Raw genomic sequence first — 22888 nt, 5'->3', positions numbered from 1 at the left:
GTTTCCTTCCCTGGGAGGTGGGTGGGTGGGGGTTTGGGGAGCTCCTGCCTTGCTCTGCTGCCTCCCTGCTGACTCCAGGCCTGCTCACGGTCCCTGTGTGCAGCCTGCTGAAGGCAGAGTGTAAGGATTCCAGGAGGGGAGACTGAGTCATAGGTGACTCAGGGCTGACCTGAACTCCATACACAGCAGTGTCTGTGTGAGGGGCGACTTGAGGGACAGGGGGAAGAAAGGAAGGGCTCCTGCTCACTCTCAGCCCCAGTTGCCCTCCCTCCTTAGTGTGCTGGAGCCGCGCATGCGTGTGGGAGTGCGTGTGCAGCTGGGCGCCCATGTCCTCCATCTCGGCAAACACGTGAGAATGGGGTGAATCACGGAGCAGGAGGTGGATGTCTGGAAGCCAGATGTGGCCCAGCTGTTCAGGGCAGCGAGCCCAGCCACCCCCAGACCAGATGTAATGAATGGCCACTTCTGTCTCTCCTGGTCCTCTATCTTCTGGGCTCCCAGCAGCACTTCTGGGGAAGACTTCCTGCCTCTAGCTGAGCCCAGGAAACGGGGGCTGTGCCCCACTAAAGTTTCTCTCTTCTTGCTGTGAGGAGTTCTCTCCTTCCCTCAGGCTGGGGTTCCTGAGGGGTAGCAACAGGGCCTCCACACATTCCCATACGCATGTAGGCAGCATTCTCAAGCCTGATTGTACGGAACCCGCACCCCTCACACAGAGGGCTCCCCGAGGGCAGAGACCTCATCAGAACACGAGTGCCCTCAGGGTAGGAACTAAGTGTCCTCCATCAGGTCTTCTGCATGCAAGGCCATGGCTCTCCCATCAGATTAGAGCGTCTGTGAGAGGTCAGGAAGGGTGTTGAGACACAAAACACGGCAACTCACCAAGCATATGTGCTCAGTCACACCCAGGTGCCCTGAGAACAGAGACTGAGACTCCCCCATAAAATAATCCAAAAACCCGTTGCCATCCAGTCGATTCCGACTCATAGCGACCCTATAGACTGTAATTCCCCTTAAGGCAGAAATTAAAAGTTGTCTATCAAATCGGGAATTCCCTTAAAGCATTTCCCCTTTCTTTCCCCTCAGACAGGAGATTGCTGAGGTCATAAACTGTCTCCCTTCTCAGACTGAAAGTTTGATGAGGGCAGAGGCTGTCTCCTCCATCATGTTGCTTCCTCCAGAGTCCCTGGAGGCAAGATCTGTTGTAGTTCCCTTTCCTGTCCTGTTCTGCTGCCTCCCCATCCCTTGGGGCTTCCCTGTGTTTCTGGTGCTCCCTTCTGTGGTCACTTCACTCTCAGTGGCTGGGAAAGCAGCAGATTTACAGCATCTCTGACATGGCTGTTGACTCAGTCCCCTCAGTCTCTCTTCTACTGCCTGGCAGTCTCAGACGCCACATCATGGTGGGGAAGCCCCTTTGCCTCCCTCCTCTGATATCTATGCCCGTCTCCTCAGTCTGGGTCAGGCCTCCTCGGAAGCCCAGGGCTGCTCCTCCCTGTCCACACCTACATACACTGTGGCCTAATCTGCTAGGGAGCCCATGAGGAAGTCTCTTATCGGGGAGGGAGTGTTCATGATGATGCTTCATTTTATTTTCATAAGCCTAGGGAGTAGATGGAGTCCCTGGGTGGTGCAAAAAGTTAAGCGCTTGGCTACTAACAGAAAGATTGGCGCTTAAAATTCTCCCAGATGGGCCTCAGAAGAAAGGCCTGGTGATCTAGTTCCAAAAGTTCACAGCCATTGAAAAGTCTATAGAGTGCAGTTCTACTCTGTACACATGGGGTCACAAGGAGTGAGAATTGACTTGATGGAAACTGGTTTGGGGTATAGATAGGAAGAAAAAAAACTCATTGCCATCAAGTTGATTCCGACTCATAGCGACTCTATAAGACAGAGTAGAGCTGCCCCATACAACTTCCAAGGAGCGCCTGGTGAATTTGAACTGGTGACCTTTTGGTTAGCAGCTGTAGCACTTAACCACTATGCCACCAGGATTTCTAAATAGTTTAGTCTGGCTGGGGAATCAGCCAGAGAACTGGCAGGAACTGTAGGTTCAGATCACCAGTAACCAGTTGTAGTTGTGTGGATTCCAACTCATAGTGACCCCAAGTGTATCAGAGTAGAACTGCACTCCATAGGATTTTCAGTGGCTCACTTTTTTGGAAGTAGATTTCCAGGCCTTTCTTCCAAGGCACCCTGGGTGGTCTCGAACCTCTAACCTTTCGGTTAGCTGTCCAGTACATTAACTGTTTGCGCCACCCAGGACTCAAAGTGATCTCTATTTGACAAGTGAGAAAACTCCAGGCTTCTTAGGCAAGGAAGGTCCAGAGAGCTTAAGGGACCTGCTGAGGGTCACACAGCCACTGGGTGGCAGAACTGGGACTGCGAGACCCGGGTCCAGAGCTTCTAGCGTAAGCCTAGCTACATACGCCTGCAGGTACAGGGCAGGCAGGGACTCGTCTGGACACCTGGACACCGTAGATACGCCAGTCTCGCTGGGGAGAGAGATGGGCCCAGGGAGAGCCAATGTCCATCAAGGGTGAGAGGACAGTGCTTGGGCTGAGTGAGCCTGCCACTGGGGCTACCTGGCCAGGCACTTCATGTCTCCTTGAAGCCGAGCCCTGAGTACTGAGGAATAGGGCCGCTCTGTGGGTTTGGGCTGAGGCCATGGAGGCTGGGATGGTGGGCTTTAATCCCCAAGGAGAGAAATTCTCATCTTCTGATAGAAGGACTCTTTGAGCTCAGTGAGGCAAGGGAGAGTAGCATTCCTGGAGGAGCTTCCTCGCTGCTGCACTTCCTCACTCAGTCACCGTGCCCATTTCATAGGTGAGGAAACCTTGGCCTGGAGCACTTGCCCTAGAGCATGAGTTCCAGGCATTTAGCCATGCCTGTCAGACTCCAAAGCCTTCAGTCCTGTGGGGTAATTGACTGAGCACATCCCAGTCCTGTCCCTGCTCCCACTGAGCTCTGTGGTAAGGGGTGATTCATCTCGACTCAGCCTGCTTGGGTTTGAATCCTGACTCTGTCCCTACCAGCTTCGTGGTTGTGGCTAAGTTACTCAGCCTCTCTGGGCCTCTGTTTCCCCATATATCAAATAGGTATAAAATAATAGTACTTATCATATAGGCTTGTTAAGAAGAATAATTGGTATTTGTGGGCTGGTGGCCCAGAGTAATCATAAGAAGATGTCGGCCTCTTCTTTCTTTCTCCCCTTCCCTAACACTCTCGGTTCAAGGGGAGAAGAGTGGTTAAGAGTTGGGACTTGGCAAGATGGAGCTAAGGTCTCTCTTGGGGGTGCGAGACTCCCCAAGGATTACCCATGGCCTGCTCAGATCCCTCCTGGGGAGTTGGGGGGCTTATCCTTTTGAAGTTCCCATACTGCAGAGTGTAGGCCTTCCAGGGGCACTTGGGTTCCTGGCACGTACCAGGTGATAAGGGCCACCCAGCAGGCAGGACGTGGGCTACGTGAGGGGCCAGCGGAGGCGGCTGTTTCAGCCGGCAGCTGTCTGCCCAGCTCAGGGGGCCAAGGCCAGGAGGCCGGGCCGTGGGGCCCATTGTCTGCCTGCCTCCCCCTCTGGCGGGCACTGGCTCAGCAGCAGCCGGCAGCGGGCGCTTGGCAGAAGCTCGGCCCTACTCCCCCCACGCAGGCACGCCCTGGCCCGCACGTCCTCGCCTGGGCCTCCAGCCATGATGGCGCTGCCCCCTGCACTAGCCACTGTTGCTGCTGACCTCCAGGGGGCACTGTTTGGGCATCTGGTAAGTCCCTGAAGGGTGAGCTCAGGCCTAGAAACCTCATCTTGAGGTTGTCAGGGGCTCAGCCCACCAGGGTGGGGCAATTCAGGAGGGAAGAGGGAAGGTGAGTCTGCTGGGCAGGGGGTGGGGCAAGGTGATTCCCTGGACGTGGCTTTGGGCAGTTATTGAAATGTCCACGTCAGGCTCCAGATCTCCAGGTGAATAAGGCCCTTGGTGTGTCCTTGGGCTTCCTTTCTGGTGTCAGGTTCCTTAGCTATTCAATTTGGGGACTGGAAAGTCCCCCATCTCTAGGGTTAATGTGCTGTGATTCGTGGCATTCTTGGTCTTCCTGGCTGGCCTTGGCTTGAGACAAACCAGTGGACAAGATGGGGTGTGTACTGATCTATGTACTGATCTATGTCTCCCTCTCCCCTTCTCCATCAGAGTGGAGTGCAGGCTGGGGTCCCCACAGCCCTGCAGCGCAATGTCCTTGGGAGTCATTGAGGTGGGGGGGCCCCCTCATCCCGTCAGAGCCCTCATCCTCAGGCCTCCAGGGCCAGAGCTGTGGCCTCTCTGATCAACAGGTTAAAAATAACCTCCAGGGCTCTTCTCCCACCACAGGAATGGTGTTTGTGTTGGCATCTGAGGCCCCATGCTGGCCCTGCCAACTTCACAGCATGTGACATTGTCAGGGGACAGTAGGTGTGAGGCAGAAGTCAGCTGGAGGGACTCGTGCTGCCCAGACTCCAGGTGAGGGCGTGGAGCAGAGGTCAGAGAAGGCTGGCAGGGCCACTGTGGCCATGGGGCTTCCCAGAGGCCAGGGGCACATGGTGGGCAAGGCCAAGCCCACTTCTGGAAGTAACATGATGTGAGCTTAGAGGCTGGGCTGGGTCCAGGTGCTGGGCTAGGGCTCTGTAGCACAGAGCTATGCAGTCATCCTCGAGCCTCAGATCCCAGAATTGGAATTGGTGAATCATAGGATTGTGGAGTCCAGGAATTCTAGGCTTGAAAAGAACTTGAAGAAACTTTCAGTCCAATCTCTGCCCAGGCAGGAGAAAAAAAGCAGCCCCACCAGAGAATATTTATGGAGTCCTTGGTGGTAGGCTCAAAGTTGGCATTTACTGAATTAATCTTTCCCGCAGCCCTCTGAGCTTAGTTTTCTTTTTTTAAACAAAAGGAGAAACAAAGGCACAGGGAAGTTAGGTAACTTATTCAAGGTGTCTTCAAACCCACCTCTGTATGATTCCAAAATCCGTGCCCATAATCATTACCGTGTCTGATTTTACAGAAGTGGGAACAGAGACCTAGAGATTCAGTCAGAGGTTGGAGGTTGTGTCCCCTTTCATTCCTGGCTCTGTCCAGGGTAGAGGCTCCCAGTTCCCTTCACACTAAGCAGAAATTCTACCTGGAGTCACTGCCTCTTTAACAACTTTAACATAGGAAGGTTTCCTCTCTTTTGCACCTCCAGGGAGACATGACAGCCCCTTGGCTTCTCCATGTAAAGTCCTCTCTTACACTCAGGACATTCATGCTCATGATTGAACATCCAGCTTTTTCGGGGGAGTTTTATGAAGGGCATCCTTGTGCGTTATCTAAGTACTATAAAGATGGCTTTGAACCACCCCTGAGCCTTCTCTTCTCCGGACGAAACAAGCTCAATTCTTTCTCCTTACCTCTCAGGCCTGTGTCCCCTTCCACATGGCCTCTGCTGTCCTGCCTGGCCTATTGCCAGCCTCTTGTGACCAGACGTGGACCTGCCAAGGGCCTGGTCAGGCCGAGGAGGAGAGGGCAGGGGTTGGGGCCTGGCCCTGCAGCTGTCCCTCCAGGGGTGTTCCAGGCAGTGAGAGAGTAGGTTAAACTTTTGCCACCGCACCTTGCTAGGTCTCTCCGCTATCCTACCCCGTGCCCCCAGGATCCTGATGCCAGTGTAAGGCATGGTTCTCCAGAAGCATTTATATTATTGGATCTTTAGGCTACCCAAGGGTTGGAGCTATCGTCTTGGGGTGGAGTTTAGGGAAGGAGTCCAGGTTTTCTTCCCTAAACTCATGCCACAGGCCAGTTTGGCATCTTGTATTCTGTTCATTACATCCCAGAACCAGGATCTCAACAGCAGTCATAATGAGCCCTGTTACTGTGCACTTGTGTTGTACCAGACCCGTGATAAGCACATTATAGGACCTATCTCATTGAGAACTCGTGACAGCTGTGTGTCTATTATTATCCTCCTCCACAGGTGAGGAATCCCAGGCACAAAGAGGAGATTCTGTCTGGGATGGTATTGGTGTTAATGGCACACTGATCCTGGGTAGGGATTTTTAATCACTTCATATTTGCCCTGAGTAGTGTGAGGCAGTAAGGCCCATTCCCAAAGTACACATGGGGAAACTGAGAATTAGACATGGGCAGTGAATCAGGAGGGCCAACCTGCTCTCCCCAGCCTGTCTGTCACCTGAGATTTTTCTCCAGAGTATTTTCCCCTTCCTAGATACCTCTCTCACTTGCCTGGACTCACTCCTTCCTTCCTTCCTTCCTTCCTTCCTTCCTTCCTTCCTTCCTTCCTTCCTTCCTTCCTTCCTTCCTTCCTTCCTTCCTTCCTTCCTTCCTTCCTTCCTTCCTTCCTTCCTCTCCCTCCCTCCCTCCTCTTCCTTCCTTCCTTCCCTTTTCTCAACCATCCATTCATCTATCCATCCATGCATCCATGCATCCATCCATGCATCCATCCATCCATCCATCCATCCATGCATCCATCCATCCATCCATCCATCCATCCATCCATCCATCCATCCATCCATCCATCCATCCATCCATCCATCCATCCATCCATCCATCATCCATCCATCCATCCATCCATTTAGCCAGCCAGCCATCTATTCCCAGCTCCTCCTGCACCTAAGCACTCCCAACAGGACTCTCCTGGCCTCACAAGTGATGTGGGAGGAAGTGATCCTAGTGGGGATGTCACATCCCTGATGACTGTTCTCTTCCAGGCACTCCATCCATCCTACCCCATTTGGTCACACATGAATCTTGAGGTGATTCCACCAGAGGAGGGGCCTGTATCAATTAGAATTAAGTTTGATTAAGCAAGATACAGGTGTATTTTTTGCTAATGTACTCGAAGTCTGGAGGTAAACACTCCAGGGCTGGCTCATTGGTTAAATGATGTCAGAAACCCAGGCTCCTTCTTTCTTATTGATCTGCTGGGTCTGGTTCCCATTTCCAAGGCTACCTTGTTGTCCAAGATGGCTGATGGAGCTCCAGCTGGCAGGAAGGAGGGAGAAGGGCTTGACTAGGGTATTCCCTTTCCCTTTAAGGAAACTTTTTGGAAGTCACACACATCACTTACATCCCATCGGCCAAAGCTTGTTTATCCCGCCACACTTAGCTATAAGGAAAGCTGGGTGATACCGTCTTTATTCCACGGGGGTCCAGCTAAAAAGTGGGGAAGAAGAGAATGGATGTAGGGAACAAAGTCTGCCACAAGGCCTCTTAGTTCTCTTTAGTTTGCAATTGGCAGAGGGTAGGTAGCAAACTTCCTGACCCCCTGCCTCAAGCAACCCTGGTTCCCTCCCTTCTCTGAGACCTCAGTTCTTCCCTAATATTTAGTATTTTCTGCTTGGAGCTATTAATGGCAGCACCACAATGCCAAGAATGGTGGCCATTTGGTGACGGTCCACCCATTCAGCAGATCCAGACCAATATATTCATTTTATCTTCATAATGGTCTGAAGGCAGTTAGTCTTTCTCCAATTTTATAGTTGAGGAAATCGAGGCCCAGAGAGGTTGTGTAAGTTGCCCAAGAGTACCCAGCTAGGCTCTGAGCTAAGTTCCTGTCTCTTTTCTCTCCCACTGAGCCCTCCCTGTGGGGTGGATCGCTCTGAGCCTTCCAGGTCTGATAGGATGAATGGGGATGGTTCTGAGCCCCAGGAGGCGCCTGCTGTAGAGGAGACTGTGGCAGGCAGGGCGTGGCCTCAGGCCACAGGTGTCTCCTCAGCACTTACTCAGAGCCCGGGTCAGCAAACACGCGTCCGAACAGGGTCGTGACGGCTTGGGGATTTCTGCTGGCGCCAGGGGCTGGCCACTGTGGCCACATCCTCACTCATCACTTTCCCTGGAGTCCTAGACCCAGGGATGAGGAAGGGTGGGGAAAGGGCAGCCTCTGTCACTTCCCCTTTTTCCCCCCAGATCACCCTGGTAGGGTAGGAGGGCTGCTCCCTATGCCTTCATTTGGGGCCGGGGATAGCAGAAGCCTGAGCTTAGCTGGGTGGCTTGGGATGTGTGTGTAACCAGCTCTGAGGGAAAGAGGCTGGACTCTAGACTTCTTAGGCAGACAGAGGTCATATGGGCCTTCCCCCTGCCTCTGGGCAGAACTGTCCTGACCTCTTCCAACCCTCTGCTTTCCATGCTTGCCGCTGACCTGAATGGTGAAGTCATTGCTCTGGCCTTGGCAGTGGGGGAAGTGATCTGAGTGTAAGCGTGGTCAGAGCCGCGACATGTGGTTAGTAACATTAATGTAATAACTGTTCTCCAATCTCTGGCCAAGAGGAAAGGCTCATCAGCCGTGAGTCACAGCTGGCAATGACAAGGAGAGGGGGGAATAAGCCATGTGCAGCCCGAGTTGGGGTGAGTCGGGTTGTGCTGGGGATGGCCCATGACCCAGACATACCCTGTGTCTTTCGGGAGTTCCCGTCAGGGACAGATGATGAGAAGGAAGAAGAGATGTTAAGCTGGAAGCCCCTAGTCCCTGCTCCCTGCCCACCTCCCCCAGGAAGTCTTCTTTGATTAACCACATTGGGATGGCTCTGGGGTTGACCCTGAGTTCCCAGCAGCTCTGGCAAGATGGGCTCCTTTTGACTTTACTATCCCACCGAGTCATTTACTGGTCATTTACAGCTCTGTGCTAGACGCAAGGGTGTGGACAGGAATATGGTGCTTTCGTTCAAGTCATTCATTCATTTGGCAAATGTGCCAGGTGCCAGGATACCCTGGTGAACTGAATGGACTCAGTCCTGCTCTCAGAGCCTGGAGAAGGAGACAGACCTAAAGCGAATAGTCATACAAATAAAAAAAGAATTTGTGTTGTTGTTGTTAGCTGTTGTTGAGTCGATTCTGACTCATGGCAACTCCATGTGACAGAACAGAACTGCCTCACGGGGTTTTCAGGGTTGTGACCCTTCGGAAACAGATTGCCAGGCCTTTCTTCCAAATGCCTCTGGGTGGGTTTGAACTGCCATCCTTTTGGCTAATAGTCGAGTGTTTAACCGTTTGCATCACCCAGGGAATAAAGAAATACAAATAAGAATTGCAAGCTATAATATACACTGGGAAGGAAAATGACTGAGTCCTTTGGGAGAGTATTCTGGGGACTTGGTTTAGATGGAAACCCTGGTGGCATATTGGTTAAGAATTCGGCTGCTAACCAAAAGGTTGGCAGTTCGAATCCACCAGGCACTCCTTGGAAACCCTATGGGGCAATTTTACTCTGTCCTATTTTTATAGGGTCGCTAGGAATCAACTTGGCAACGGGCTTGGTTTATACTAGGGGAGAGTGTGGGTGAAGAAGCCCCGTCTGATGTTTCAGCCGAGATCTGCTCTATTCTCACAAAGGGAGGGGAGACACATGCATGTGGAAATGTCTAGGAAAAGAAGACGTTCAAATTGCAGTTTGCTGTAAGGTCCTTTGATTTGTCCTGATGCCTTGGACTGGAGGTTCCCTGTGTGTCTGGACCGCATCTAATGTTTGTGTGGCTAGGGCCCTGCCGCCAGGCCTCAGGTGCCTGAGAAATGTGAGTTCTTTGCATCTTACTTGAAACTGTTGATCCACCACCAAATTAACTGCTTAGGAGTGCCTGATGGGGTACATGGGGCTGCGTGGTGATCCCCAGAGGCTCCTGAAACAAGGACAGCTGTGAGACGGGAAAGTGTTAGTCCTGCTTGAGGATAGCAAGCAGAATGGGAGGTTGAAGTTCTTGAGCCCGGGGGCTGTGTCTCCACTCTCAAGCTGTACACTCCCTCTGTTTTCTGGGGCTTGGCCTCTGGAGGCTGGGGCACCACTAGGGCCTAGAGTGGGCATGGGGATCTTCATGGGCCTTTGGGGAGAGTCTGTGGACTGGCCCAGAGCCGAGGAAAGCCCCACCTCCCCAAAGCCAGGCCACTTCTTCAGCTCTGACCGGAGCTAGGGGGGTGTGGTGAGGAGGGCTTCCTTGGGCTGTGTGCTCCTGGTGGGTGCCCAACCCTGGCTGCCCTCCCCCGCCCGCGAAGCTCTGCAGGGAGACAGCTCACCGACAGGGTGGCACGGGGCCCACCAATGGGGGCTGTGCCAAGCGTGATGTGATGTGTGCTGATCCCTCTCCTCTCCTCACTGAAAACCAGAGCCTACTGCCTCCGAGCCACAGGGAGGCTGGGGTGGCTTTCCCATTACTTCCAGGAGCATCTGGGGGAGGTGTCAGAGTGGAGAGAGGGTCCCCCTCGTGCTGAAGGCAGAGAGGCTAGTCTAAAAGTTCCCTGCCCCCCCCCCCACCCAGAGCTTGTCTTCCACTCTGAGTTAATTGGGCTGCTGGGCACTGTCCAGGGTGTCGGTTCCCTCTGCTTTCCACTAGCACCCCTCAATGGGCAGAAGAGGTGGGTCCCATTGGCCCTATTGCTCCTCTCATGCCCCCCGCCACGCTCCCACTCCACCTGCTTATGTACTAGGTTCCAGGAGAAGAAAGTGAAGAGACTCTAGGGGTACCGGGGCCGCAGAGGCAGTGTTGCATCCATCCCTGCAGAAATAATCAGTGTAGGGGGTGGGCTCTGTCTCCTTTTGCCTTCTAAGGGGGTCCAGTTGTCTGAGATAGGGGCTGAACTAGGTGGGAGGAAGGCCAAAGCCAGGGCAGGTATTTGTTGAAATGTAGACTCCTGGGTCCCACTCACAGACACTGATTCTCTAGGCATAGGGAGGGTTTCAGGACTCCGCATTTTTAAAAGCCTGTCCCTCCACCCCCAACAGTGTCTATGATGTCAGTGGCAAAGGACCACATTCTGCTATTGAGGAAAGAGCTCAGATTTTGGAGGCAGAAAGTCTCGAGTTCCAGCCCCAGCTCCTCCACTTGCTCTCTGAGTGACCTTGAATACTTATCTCTGAGCCTCAATTTTCTCTTCTGTATAGTGGGACAGTGATATCGATCTTGAAGACTAAGTAGGCAAGTGCAGGTAAAGCACCGGCATCAGCTTGGCATACAGCAGGTGCCTAATAAATAGTAGCCATTCTCGTGATTTTTCCAGGCAGTTCTGGGAATATAGCTAGTCTATTCCCTGCCCCGCTGAGTCAGGGCTTCTGGGCCAGTGCTGGAGCCCTTTGTACCTCTCACCACTTGGGAATACTGGCTGGGGGGACGGGATTCAGAGGTTGGGAATGATGGTCACCAAGGAGAAGCTACCCAGAGGCTGCAGTTGCTGGCTATAGGGAGGGGTGATAATTCCCCTCACACCCCACAGTTCGCCGACACCAAAACCAAAAACCCATTGCCTTCGTCATGGCAACCCCATATGTTATAGAGTAGAATTGTATTCCATAGGGACTTCTTGGCTGTAATCTTCACAGAAGCAGATTGCCAGGCCTTTCTTCTGCCGTGTGGCTGACTGGGTTCAAACTGCCAACCTTTAGGTTAGTAGCTGAGTGAAAAGAACCTAGGGATCTGTTTACCATCACAGGGACTTGTTTTAAAAATGATAACCTGAACCAAACATATAGTACCCTCTATGTGCCAGGCATTGTTCTGAGTCCCTTAACTAATGCAATCCTCATGAAGAAATACTATTCCCATTTTACAGATAGGGAAAATGAGGCACAGAGGGTTAAGAAAGTTTCCCAAAGTCACACAGCTAGTGAGCAGCAGGGCTGGGGCTTGAACCCAGGCAGTCTGGCTCTTAACCACTGCCTCTCTTTGGCAGGGGGCTCCCTGGGGAGAGGGGTGAGCTTGCCTTCCATTCATGTCCCTCTGTGGGGGAGTTTTGGGGCTGTCTGAGTTAGGCTCTGGTACTCTGGTGGGGTCTTCTGACTCTAGCAGCTCTGGCCCACCCTCCCCTGGTCTTCCTTGCCTCCCCTGTGGCTGCTGCCTCCACCCCACTCCCCTGCCCCAAGCCTCCCCGAAGCGCTCGCTTTCTCCAGCTGTGAGCATCTGGACACCCAGGAACTGTTGCTGGGTCTGTCAGTCCCCCAGCTGCCTACACCAGGGGTCCCAGCTATCAGGGAGAAGTGAGGAGCCTCCTTCCAAGTCCCTTCTGCCTGACCCCATGGTCCGAGACCAGGCAGGCTCTACCCATGACCCCCTCGGTCCTTGGGTACCATGGGTATGAGGTCATTTGCCCTCTTAGGCTGCTGTTTATGACCCGGTAAATCACTCGCTGTTCCCACTTGGAGCCTTAATAAGGGCCAGAGCCCACTATGGCACCCCAATTAACCACACCATCTGTTTCCCCTTAGCGGAAACAGAACTGTGGGTGAGTGAGAGCCCAGAGTGGGGAGGTTGTGGGGTTGGCTCTGCAGTTGTTTTCTACCCTGGAAAACTACTTACCACCCACTTGACCCCTACTGTGCCCAGGGAATGGCATCCTTCCCTCAAAGGGGAGAGCCTGGGAGCCCCCAAAGGGCACAGTGTTCTGTCCCACCCAGCAGCTAGCATGTGCAGCAGGCTGGATTTGGGCTCTACCTAGAGCGCTCCCCTGGCTGGTGACTCAGAGGGGATGTGGTGCCCCATTGCGTGTGGGCTTCCTGGAGATTTGAGAGGCCAGACATCAGTGTCAACAGAGGTGTTTGAGTCCAGGAAGGGGCAGGAGGCAAGGATGGGAAAGAGGAAGCCAGTGGTTGATGAGGTCACCCCAAGCATTGATCTGTGGGTTTATTGAGCACTCCAGGGAGCCCAGCACTGATTGGGTACCCAGTACATGTAAACGAGGTCACAGGACAGGGGACCTATGGAGAGTCAGGGAGGTCAGAGTGCTCCCTGGAGGAGGTGTGGACTCACTTCAGCTCAAGGAATGAGTTCATTTCAGCTTAGCTCTTCCCTGAGGCCAACTCCCAAGGTCAGGTCAATGTGAGAGTTAATGTGAATCTTAGAGTGCTGGGTTGGGGACAGGTTCCTGGGTGGCATAAATGGTTTATACTTGACTATTAACCCAATGGTTGGCAGTTTGAATCCACCCAGAAGCACTGTGGGAGAAAGGCCTGGTGATCTGCCTCCATAAAGATTATAGCCAAGAAAGCCACATGGAGCAGTTCTACTCTGTAACACATGGGGTCACCATGAGTTAGAATCTGCTTGATGACAATGGGTTTGGTTTTTTGGGTGGGACTGTAAGATGGAGAAGGACTATGTTGGGAAGCATGAGGATTAGTTGATAAAATGGGTCAGTGAACAGATGCAGTCAGGAAAATCAGCAGGAAGTGGCAGGAACCTGCAGGGTAGCATTAGGGTTGCATAGCTGCCTGGGAGGTATCTGGTCTGAATGGACCCTACTGTGGCTTAAGCAGAAAGCACCTTCACTCATCTCACCCTCAAATATGTGAGCAATTACCCAGCATGCACATTGTTAGTATCCACTTCTGCATCCCTGGCAGGCATCACTAATCAATCATACTGTTCTTTCTTTCTGAGTCCAGAAACAGCTTTTCACTTTCACACACACACTGGTCCAGGTGGTCAACACTATCCAGTCAGAGTTGGCAGATGAAATGAAAACCTATTTACCATCCTGGACTGGGGCTCAGGCATGAAAAAGGATCCAAGGAAACTCGTAGGAGAGAACTTATTCAAAAGAAAGACAGAGTTGGGTGGACAACTTTGGCTAAATGACAGTGCTTCACTGTTGGAAGGCAAGGGCAGTTCTGAGCCAAGCTGGTGATTGTCGCTGGATTTGCTCTAGTCCAGCTCTCTGACAGACTCGTTCCTGGGTCTGAGAGAGAGAGCAGGAGCAGGAGAGAGAGCTGGGAGTAGAATATAAAGCACTGTGTAACAGGGTTCTGTTGCAGAGAACAGAAGGCACTCTGGCTAGTTTATTACAGAGTGAAAAATGGCTACAGAACTATTGGGAGGGCCAAAGACATAGACAGACTCAAGGGTGAGCTTTCAGGAGCAACCCTCAAAGCCACACTGCAGAGCTGAGCCACCACTGGAGCTGCTGCCTCTTTGCAACCATGAGGCCACCGGCTCCAGAACCACACGGCACTCCATGATCAGGAAGCCGCCACTGCTGCCAGCTCTGCTCTGCACCAGGTGTGAGCCACACCTGTAGAATGGGTAGCTTGTGCCACGCTCCTTGACCTCCTCTGCTAACACTGCGGAAAAACAATAACAAAAACAACAATTAAAAAACAAGTGCCAGCTTTTGCCACCAGACTTGTTCCCAGAAAGCCTCAAGAGCTGCAGAAGCACAGCTTTCCAAATTTCACGCAAGTGCCTCTGATTGGTTAAATATCCTGAATCCTCACAGCAAGGGAGACTGGGAAATGTTTTTTTTTTTTTTGGCTTTTCCTGTCTCTGTAGTCCAGAGAGGCACATAGCAGGGGGTGGAATGGATGCTAGGAGCCACACAGTGTCTCCTAAACTTCTGTAAGACGCCAAGCACACACAGCTCTGTTTCTCGATGCTCTCAGAGGGACAGGGAAGGGGACAAGGCTTCTCCCCTCTTTACCACAGACCACTGTTCAGCTTTGACCCTTTGAGGGCTCAGGTGCATCGGTGGTACCCTTTGTGGGTGGTAGTGATGGGGCAGTTTTGGCATCAGGTTATTGCACCAGGCAGGCTCATCTGTGAGAACTGGCGAGGAAGCTCCTAGGCCTGTCCAGGAATAGTTGATGGGGACTTTGCAAGCAGCTGGGATCTGCAAATATTGGCTATTGGAGTCTGAGTGATTTCATTTAAACTCCTGGATGGATCCATCTTTGGAAACACTACCATGAGCACCTACTCTGTGCCAGGCACTGTGCTGGGTGTTGGGAATACAGAGATGAATAAAATCATCTAGGCACTGCTGCCCTTTGTGGCTGTCTAGTCAAAGAAGAGAACAGATAAAGGGACACCCTGGGGGTGCCAAGGGTGCATAAAGGAGAAACCATCCAGGAGAGCAGAGGAGCTTCCCAGAAGAGGTGACACTTGAGCTGAGTCCCCAAAGGCCCAAGGATCCTAGGGGGAAGAACCTCTTCTCGAAGTCTGGGGCGGGGGGTGGGGGGAGTGGGGGTGGGGGTGGGAAGACAAGGGTAAACATGAAGAAGCACTTGAACTTCAGAGAGCCAGGCAGGAAAGAGTCTGTCTGGGTGGGGAAGGAGAGGGCGTTTGGGAAACCGAACAGGGATTTCTCAAGTTGCATGATTCGATCTCCTCACTCAGACCAGGCTAGGTGTTCCTCACCAGGCACCTGTGTCTTGCCAATCCCTGCAGTGTGTGCCCTGCTCTGCTCAGCCTGTGGGATGGGGTTTGCTGCCTCTGCTGCACAGACTGCCAGGAATGACGCATTCTGAGGAGGCCTGGGGTGGCTGTGGGCTGCTGCCCAGGCTGGAGGATATGCAGAGGCCTCTCCCCCAAGGGTCCTGCTACAGAAGAAACTAGCCCATGCGGGTGGGGCAGCCTCTGTCACCCCAACCTGGGCCTCCAAACAGGGGTAGGCAACAGGGCCAGGAGTCTAGTGGGAGCCGAAGGCAACCCCCAAGTGACAAGCAGCCCCCTCCAGCACTCCTTGTGCTCTGCTTTCTTCCCATAGCAGGGCTGCCCCTCCTTCCCCTCATCCCGCTTCATCTGATGCCAGCCCTCCCTGGCCAGGGTTCTGGGGGTACCCATGGTGGGGTCATTACAGGACACTACTGCCCGAGGGTCAGAATGGAGGAGGCCCAGCTGTCAGCTGGAACCCATCAGAGGCCAAACCAAGCCCTGGCAGCAGGCAGGAGGGGGAGGGCCCGCTAATGAGAAATGTGTCCTGTGAGCTGTAGTTTTCAGGCCTTCGCTTAACCCTTTCTGCTCCAGTTGCAAGGATATGCCCTGAGATTTTCCCATGGTAAAAGGTAGCTCCAAGTTGGTGGAGTTGGGAGGGTTGATTTAATGGAGAGATCCTGCCTCTGCCTTAGGGAGCCCTACTCTGACAGAGAAGACTCAGCCCCTGCTTTTGGAAAGAGCCTTGGCTTGTGAGGAAGACACAGCTCAGCCCCAGTCTCAGGGGGGGGAAACACAGCCCTGCCTTCAGGGAGCCCTAGTCTGAGAGGAGACACAGTCCTGCCCTTAGGAAGCCCCAGTCTGAGGGAGAGACACAGCCCTGCCCTCAGGGAGCCCCAGTCTGAGGAGACACAGCCCTGCCCTCAGGGAGCCCCTAGTCTGAGGGGAGACACAGCCCTGTCCTCAGGGAGCCCCAGTCTGAGGAGACACAGCCCTGCCCTCAGGGAGCCCCTAGTCTGAGAGGAGACACAGTCCTGCCCTTAGGAAGCCCCAGTCTGAGGGAGAGACACAGCCCTGCCCTCAGGGAGCCCCAGTCTGAGGAGACACAGCCCTGCCCTCAGGGAGCCCCTAGTCTGAGGGAGAGACACAGCCCTGCCCTCAGGGAGCCCCAGTCTGAGGAGACACAGCCCTGCCCTCAGGGAGCCCCTAGTCTGAGAGGAGACACAGTCCTGCCCTCAGGGAGCACCTAGTCTGACGTGGGGGGAAGATATGGCCCTGCTCTTAGGGAGCCCCAGTATGAGGGGAGACACAGGTTTTGCCCTCAGGGAGTAGGAAGATTTTATCTCCTTATAAAGCTGAGAAATCAGTATCATAGTACCTCTCTTGGATTTCCATGTGATTTTGTGAAAAATCAGCAACTGGAACACATAACCTAGTGCTCTAAACCCCCAGATCCAGAGATTTGTCCCCAGGGAACAGTTTTGTCCTGCCTGGCCTCTTGGGGTCAGTTGCCCTCCTCGGCAGCCTGCTTTTTTGAGACACCCATCCTGCAAAAAACCACTTAGCAAGTGAGCTGTTTTAAAGAGCTTGTTCAAGCTCCTTCTTTGGTATCCACATAACTTATGTAACTCATGGCTTTCAATTAACAACTACACTTGGTGAGCGAGAGCACAAAAGGAAACATGTCTACGTGCAGTGGGCTCTCCTTTAACTGCATGGTTTACATGTTCCTGATGCATTTTCCATAATTAGCGGCTGGCCTTCTCTCACCTTCTCTCCCAGTTCCCTTTGAAGGGCCTGCTGCTGCCTGGGCACTGCAGCCTGATGAAGCTGCCTGGGGGCACCCCTTCTGGCAATCCCCGGAAGGCTTACCCTCTTGGTTACTTGGCTGCAAGGGGGCTAATTAAGAAGCTCTCTAAGGGGAGGAAGGGGGGCCTTGCTCACCAGCAAGACAAGGAGGAAAGGCCCAGAAACACATTGGTGCCTTTGCAAGCTGTTACCATGCTGCTCTTCAGGAGTCCCTGGGTGGTAGAAATAGTTAAGAGCTCAACTGCTAACCGAAAGGTTGGAGGTTTGAATCCACCCAGAGGCATCTCAGAAGGAAGGCCTGGCAATCTGCTTCTGAAAAATCAGCCACTGAAAACCCTAATGGAGCATAGTTCTACTCTGACACACATGGGCTCATCATGAGTTGGCAATGACTTGTAGGCGACTGGTATTGTGTTCCTCAGCTTTGAGCAAGTCATTCCAACTTCTAGGCCTCATTTTTCTCATCTGTTAAATGGGGGCAGAAGGGAACAATTGGGTTAGGTGGTCCCTAAAGTCTTGCATTTGGATTTCGATGCCCTTGCTTGCTTCATTCGCCTCCCACCCTGGGGTTTCCTGACAACATGGGTGGGCTGATCACTAACCTTGCCCAGCAGCACTGTTGGCATTGTCTGTTTGGCATTGTCGTCAGCCTTGTGTTGCTTGCCAAAGGGCTGCTGCCCATTGTGGCCAGCCCCAGCGCACTCCCACACATGAAGACATATGTGGGTCTGCAGGCCTATGGAGCCCTTCAGTTGAATTTCCTGGGCACCCCTCTGAGCCAGCCACTGGGCCTTGCCCTTAGGGCCTCCCAGCACAGTGAGGTGAGCGCGTACAGGAGACTTGAGGTATGTGTGTGACCAACGAATACTCACCGAGCAACTGCTCGGATGCCAGCCCAGGGCTGGGCAGTGCATGACAAAGATGAACAAGCAGATGGAGTTCTGTTCCTCCTGGCACTTAGAGACATGTAGGGGAGTTCTGGAGTCAGTGTGCTGGGTTCAAATCTTGGTCGAACACTCACTTGGGCAAGTTACTTACCCTTTCTACTTCAGTTTCTCCATCTGTAAAATGGGAATAATAATATGTGGTTGGGAGTGAGGATTAGGTGAGTCAGTGAGTGTAAAGTGTTTAGAGCCCAGGGCTTGGCCATTACAACTTTCATTCCATGAGCGCCAACTCTCTGCCCAGAATTGTTGTGGCATGTGGCGTAGGGATCACTCCTGGCTTGGCTGAGGAAAGAACTTCAGGAGCGAGTTGGTACCGCAGTTTGGTCTTGAAGGATAGAGGTAAATTCAATAGGTCGCCATGGTGGAGGACATTCTGGGAGGAGGGATCAGCATGGGTGAAGGCATGGAGGCAGGAAAGCAGAAATGTGCTGGGGGATCTTTGAAAGGACCAGTGGGGCTAAAGTCCAAGGGAGAGAAAACTGGAAAACGGATTTAGGAGAGATTAACATCTGGACCATGGAACGTGGCTTTTCTCCTACAGGCCAAGGGGAGCCACTAACAGTTACTGAGCAAGGGGATCCTGCAGGGAGGTGAAGCTGCTGGATTTAAGCATCACAGTTGGGTTATTTTTCCTACAACTTCATTTTCACCCCAGTGATAATGAGATGTTAAAATCTGCTGTGTGTTTTCATGGGCATAACCTCATCTGATCATCATAGCAAACCCGTAAGCAAGATGAGCGGGGATGATCACCCTCACTGTACAGACAGGAGCTCGAGGCTTCTCCAAAGTCACCAAGCAGATGATGGCAGAGCCAGGAGCTAACCTGGGTCTCCTCGCCAGCACCAGCATCCGCATCCACGTGAACGAAGGAGGAATACAGCTCCCCATCTGGCCACTGCCCTGGGAGCTCGACTGCCTTCTCAAACCTCAGCCTAGGTTCTCTCTCTTGTCAGGTAGCTTCTGGTCCATCTTTAGGGCTCCATGAGCTTATAAGCGTGTATGGGTCGGGGGCAAGGGTGTCTGTGTAAGGAGCCCCCAGTTAGGGTAGCTCACAGTCTGTTTTCCCCCTGGCCCACTGCTAGGGCAGCCTGCCTAGCATGAAGTAAAACAAAAAAATCTGTTGCCTTTGAGTCAATTTTGACTCATAGTTATCCTATAGGACAGAGCAGAACTGCCCATAGGGTTTCAAAGGAGCTGCTGGTGGATTTGAACTGATGACTTTTGGTTAGCAGCCAAGCTCGGGCATTAACCCTTGCTGACTGGTACTGAGAGCACCCGTGACTTAGGTGGGGGTGTCTGAGCTCTCTGCCAAGAGGTAGGCTGGTGGGAGCAGGCAGGGCTCGGCCACACACCTCTTCCTGCCCTTACAGTGAGTCCCTTGTCTCCCTAATCCTCCCCCGTCTGCACTGTAGCTGAGAGGATGGGAAGAAGCCTCCCAGTCTCTGTTTCCTCTGCTGCTGGGGCTCCTTCCATCTCCTCTGGGTTCCTGCCCCAGGGCTGGGAGTCTAGCTTCTGATGCCCTAATCTTAACTCCTTCCTCTCCAGGGATCCTCCTGCTCTGCTGACATCCATCCCCTCAGCCTCCCACACTGGGCCCTTCCTCCTCTGATGTTCATTTTCCAGGTTCTGGAGTTGCTCAGCAGGGCTGGGGGGGAAGAGTTCCTGGCTCCCTGAGCCCTGCACCCTGCCCCTCAATTTTCGGCAGACCAGGGCTGGCTCTTTGACCCTTTCAGGGGCCCAGGCCAAAACCTGCCTCAAAGTGAAGCCCAGGCAGCATCTAGGTGGTGTCCGCCAGTGCCCCACAACTCAGGGGGTCCAAGAGCCTGAGGGAGCTGGCAGTGAACCCACTCAATATGTTACACAATCATATAAGCAAAGAGCTGCCCTAGCAGAAGGGTTTTCCGGGGTTTGGAGCAGGTGAGGCCGTGGGGCCAGAGCGGAGGGAGTCAGGGACTTCTGGGTTGGCGTTCTGGATTGGGACTGGCCCTGGAAGAATGAATAGGGATGGGTAAAGGAGGGGGCTTTAGAGTAGATTTTTCTCCAAGGGTGAGGAGCTGGCCTTACCGTGCTGGAGGTATCAGTGGGTTGAGGGGGAGAGCAGAGGGGTGTGGCCATGCTTGCCTCAGGGCCAGCCCTGGAACAGGAGCACTTAATGGCCCTAAATGGTGGCTGGTGATGGGCTGGTGACTGATCGATTGATTCATTCATGTGTATTTATTTAGTGTTTCACCTTTGCTAGGTGCGGTGCTTGGGGCTGGGGGCTTAACAATGAGTAAGACAGATGTGTCCTTCCTAGGGCTCTGGCTTCAGACAGGAAGACCTATGAGTAAAGAGGCAATTCCGTCACACTGTGATCAGTGCCCAGAGAGGAGAAATGCGGGGGTGAGAGTGTAGAGGAGGGGCCTCTGCTTCAGACCCTGTGTGGATCTAGGCAGGCTTCCCAGGGGAGGTGACGTTGGAGCTAAGACCTGCAGGATGATGAGTGAGCTGGGAGGAAGGAGAGCATTCCCAGAAACTGAGGATGTTCCTTTCATTGGGTGACGACCACGGCATGAGGGGGGCAACGGGGGTGGGTGTAGTGGTGGGCAGGGCCCACATGTTTTCTCTGTTCAGGAATTATCCGGAGGGCACTGGGAACCCCTTGAAAAGATTTAAGCAAGGGCTAGATGGGATGTGGTTTGTGTTTTGGAAAAATCCCTTTGGCCCAGGTAGGGAACAGGTTGGAGGGTAAGAAGCCCTGTCACCAGGCTTAGCTCGAGGACAGGGCAAAACTGCCTCCTAGACACAGGCCTGGAGAAGGCAGCTATTGTGTTGCTCTAACCCCACTAGGCACCATTAACAGAGGACCCCCAGGAATGCCAGGTAAGGGCTGGTCTTCTTGCACACAGGGCCCTTCCACTGTGATGCTGGCCCAGCTCTCCAGCACCATGACGGGGAGATGAGGGCCCCCATTCCAGGCAGAGGATGCAGGGGTGTGTGTGTGTGGTGGGGACCTCTCAGAGAAGGTAGGGAAGAGGAGGAAGCCACTTCTTTTAATGGCCCCTCCCCCCACCCCAGGAGCTTCATTTGGTCCTTAAGAGTAAAACATACATGGTTCCCGCTGCTTGGTGGGAGACAGCTTGCTCCAGGCTAAACCCAGCCTGCGAGGAAGGCAGATGGGACACCAGTGATGAGGATGGAAATGAATGTCATGGTTCAGGGGGCAGGTGAGGGGTGGGCTGGACTTCCAGAACTGCTGTTGTCCTGGGAAGGAAGGGGGGTTGTGGAGCCTAGGGCTGTGGGCCCAGACTCTGGCCTCTGAGCTCCTCGGAAGGCCGCCTGTGTGGGCTGGGGCGGGGATGCCAGTGATGTGGGAAGCTCCCCCCTGTTTCCCCACATAGCCCCCCCCCCCAGGGAAGAGGGGAATGGGAGGAAAAAAGAGAGCCATTTGGCCAGGCCCCCAGCTCAGCCAGCCCTGGGAACCCTGCCTGGGCGCCTGAGACAATGCAGGGAATGGGGGCTGGCCTGGCCAGAGGCGGGCACCAGGAGGGGCAGGAGCAATGCCGCTTCATTCACAGTCCTGGCCTCTCCAAGGCGCCCCGCAGCACCCCACCCCCCTGCCCCATTCTCGGGCTCTCGGCCCGGTCCCAGGCTTCTGCCCACCTCTTGGCAGCCACCAGCCACGCCATCTTCCCAGAGGGCCCCTCTCCTTCCCAAGCCTGGTGCTAACCTCCTGAGGGATGGGTGTGTGTGTAAGAGTGTGTGTGTCAGTGAGTGTATGTAAGAGTGAGTGAATGTATATATGTGTGTGAGCCTTGTGTATATATGAGTGTGTGGGAGTGTGGTGAGTGTATATATGACTGTGTATGTGAGTGTGTATGTATGTGGAAGCATGTACATGAGTGAGTGTGTGTGTCTCAGTGTGTGAGTGTATATATAAGTGTGTGTGAGTTTATGTGTATATATGAGTGTGTGGGAGTGTGTATGTGAGTGTATGTGTGTGTATGAGTATGTCAGTGAGTGTGTATATTTGAGCGGTGGGGAAGTAGTGAGGAGTCAAAAATTGACCACTCTGGCCCCCAGCCCCCCTCCTCAAGCCATTCCTACTGCCCAGTGGGTGCCTCATTGGAGGAGGCATGCCTGGCATTTCTCAGGACAGCCCTCACTGTAATGGTTCACCCCGCTCCCCCCCACTAAACCAAACCAAACCTCGTGCCGTCGAGTCCATTCCGACTCATAGCGACCCTATAGGACAGAGTAGAACTGCCCCACAGTTTCCAACGAGCGCCTGGCGGATTTGAACTGCGGGCGCTATTGGTTAGCAGCCGTAGCACTTAACCACTAGGCCACCAGGGTTCCCCCCCACCCCCCACGTAGTTCAGTTTATTTGTCCGACCCAAACAGCTTCATAGTCGATGCGGTCATCCATCTCTGAGAGCCTCCTTCTTCTCTTAGGGCTAGGGGAGAATCCCAAGTCTTCCACATGACCAACCAGTGTGGGGCCGGGGGCTGCGGGGAGCCATTTGCAGGTCTAAGAGGGCTGGACCCCACTTCTGGGGCTCTGAGCAGGGAGAGGGAGTCTGGAGGTTGTGGGGTCAGACTTCACTGTTTCCAGTTGAAGGTCTGGGCTGGTTTCCCTCGAGGGGCAGTGGGAGGGAGCCCCTAGCCCACAGCAAGAGCTAGGATGTGGTTACTAAACCAAGTTTCAAGTTTAGTCTGTTTTCCGGCCAACTTTTCTTCCCGCCTCCCTTTCTCCTCCAGATAACAGAAATACCCACAAGCGAGCAGCTCATTTTCTCCTTGGCTGGGCGAGGCTGGGGCCCTGCCATTGGCCCAGGCCCCTGTCATCGCAGGCACACCCCCTGGGCCTGGGCCAGGTCCCGCCCCTGGAACTAGGGGGAGCAATTACATCAGCTGCTCTCTCTCTGGCTCCAGATCTCTCTGGGAGAGGTAGAGTGGTTTTGCAGGGCCCCTGACTTGCTCCTGGAAAGGGCCTAGCTCACCCTGAATGCCGGGGTGGGG

The sequence above is a fragment of the Loxodonta africana genome, chromosome 1, assembly GCF_030014295.1.
Source record: "Loxodonta africana isolate mLoxAfr1 chromosome 1, mLoxAfr1.hap2, whole genome shotgun sequence".
NCBI lineage: Eukaryota > Metazoa > Chordata > Mammalia > Proboscidea > Elephantidae > Loxodonta > Loxodonta africana.
This window is presented reverse-complemented; position numbering follows the sequence as displayed.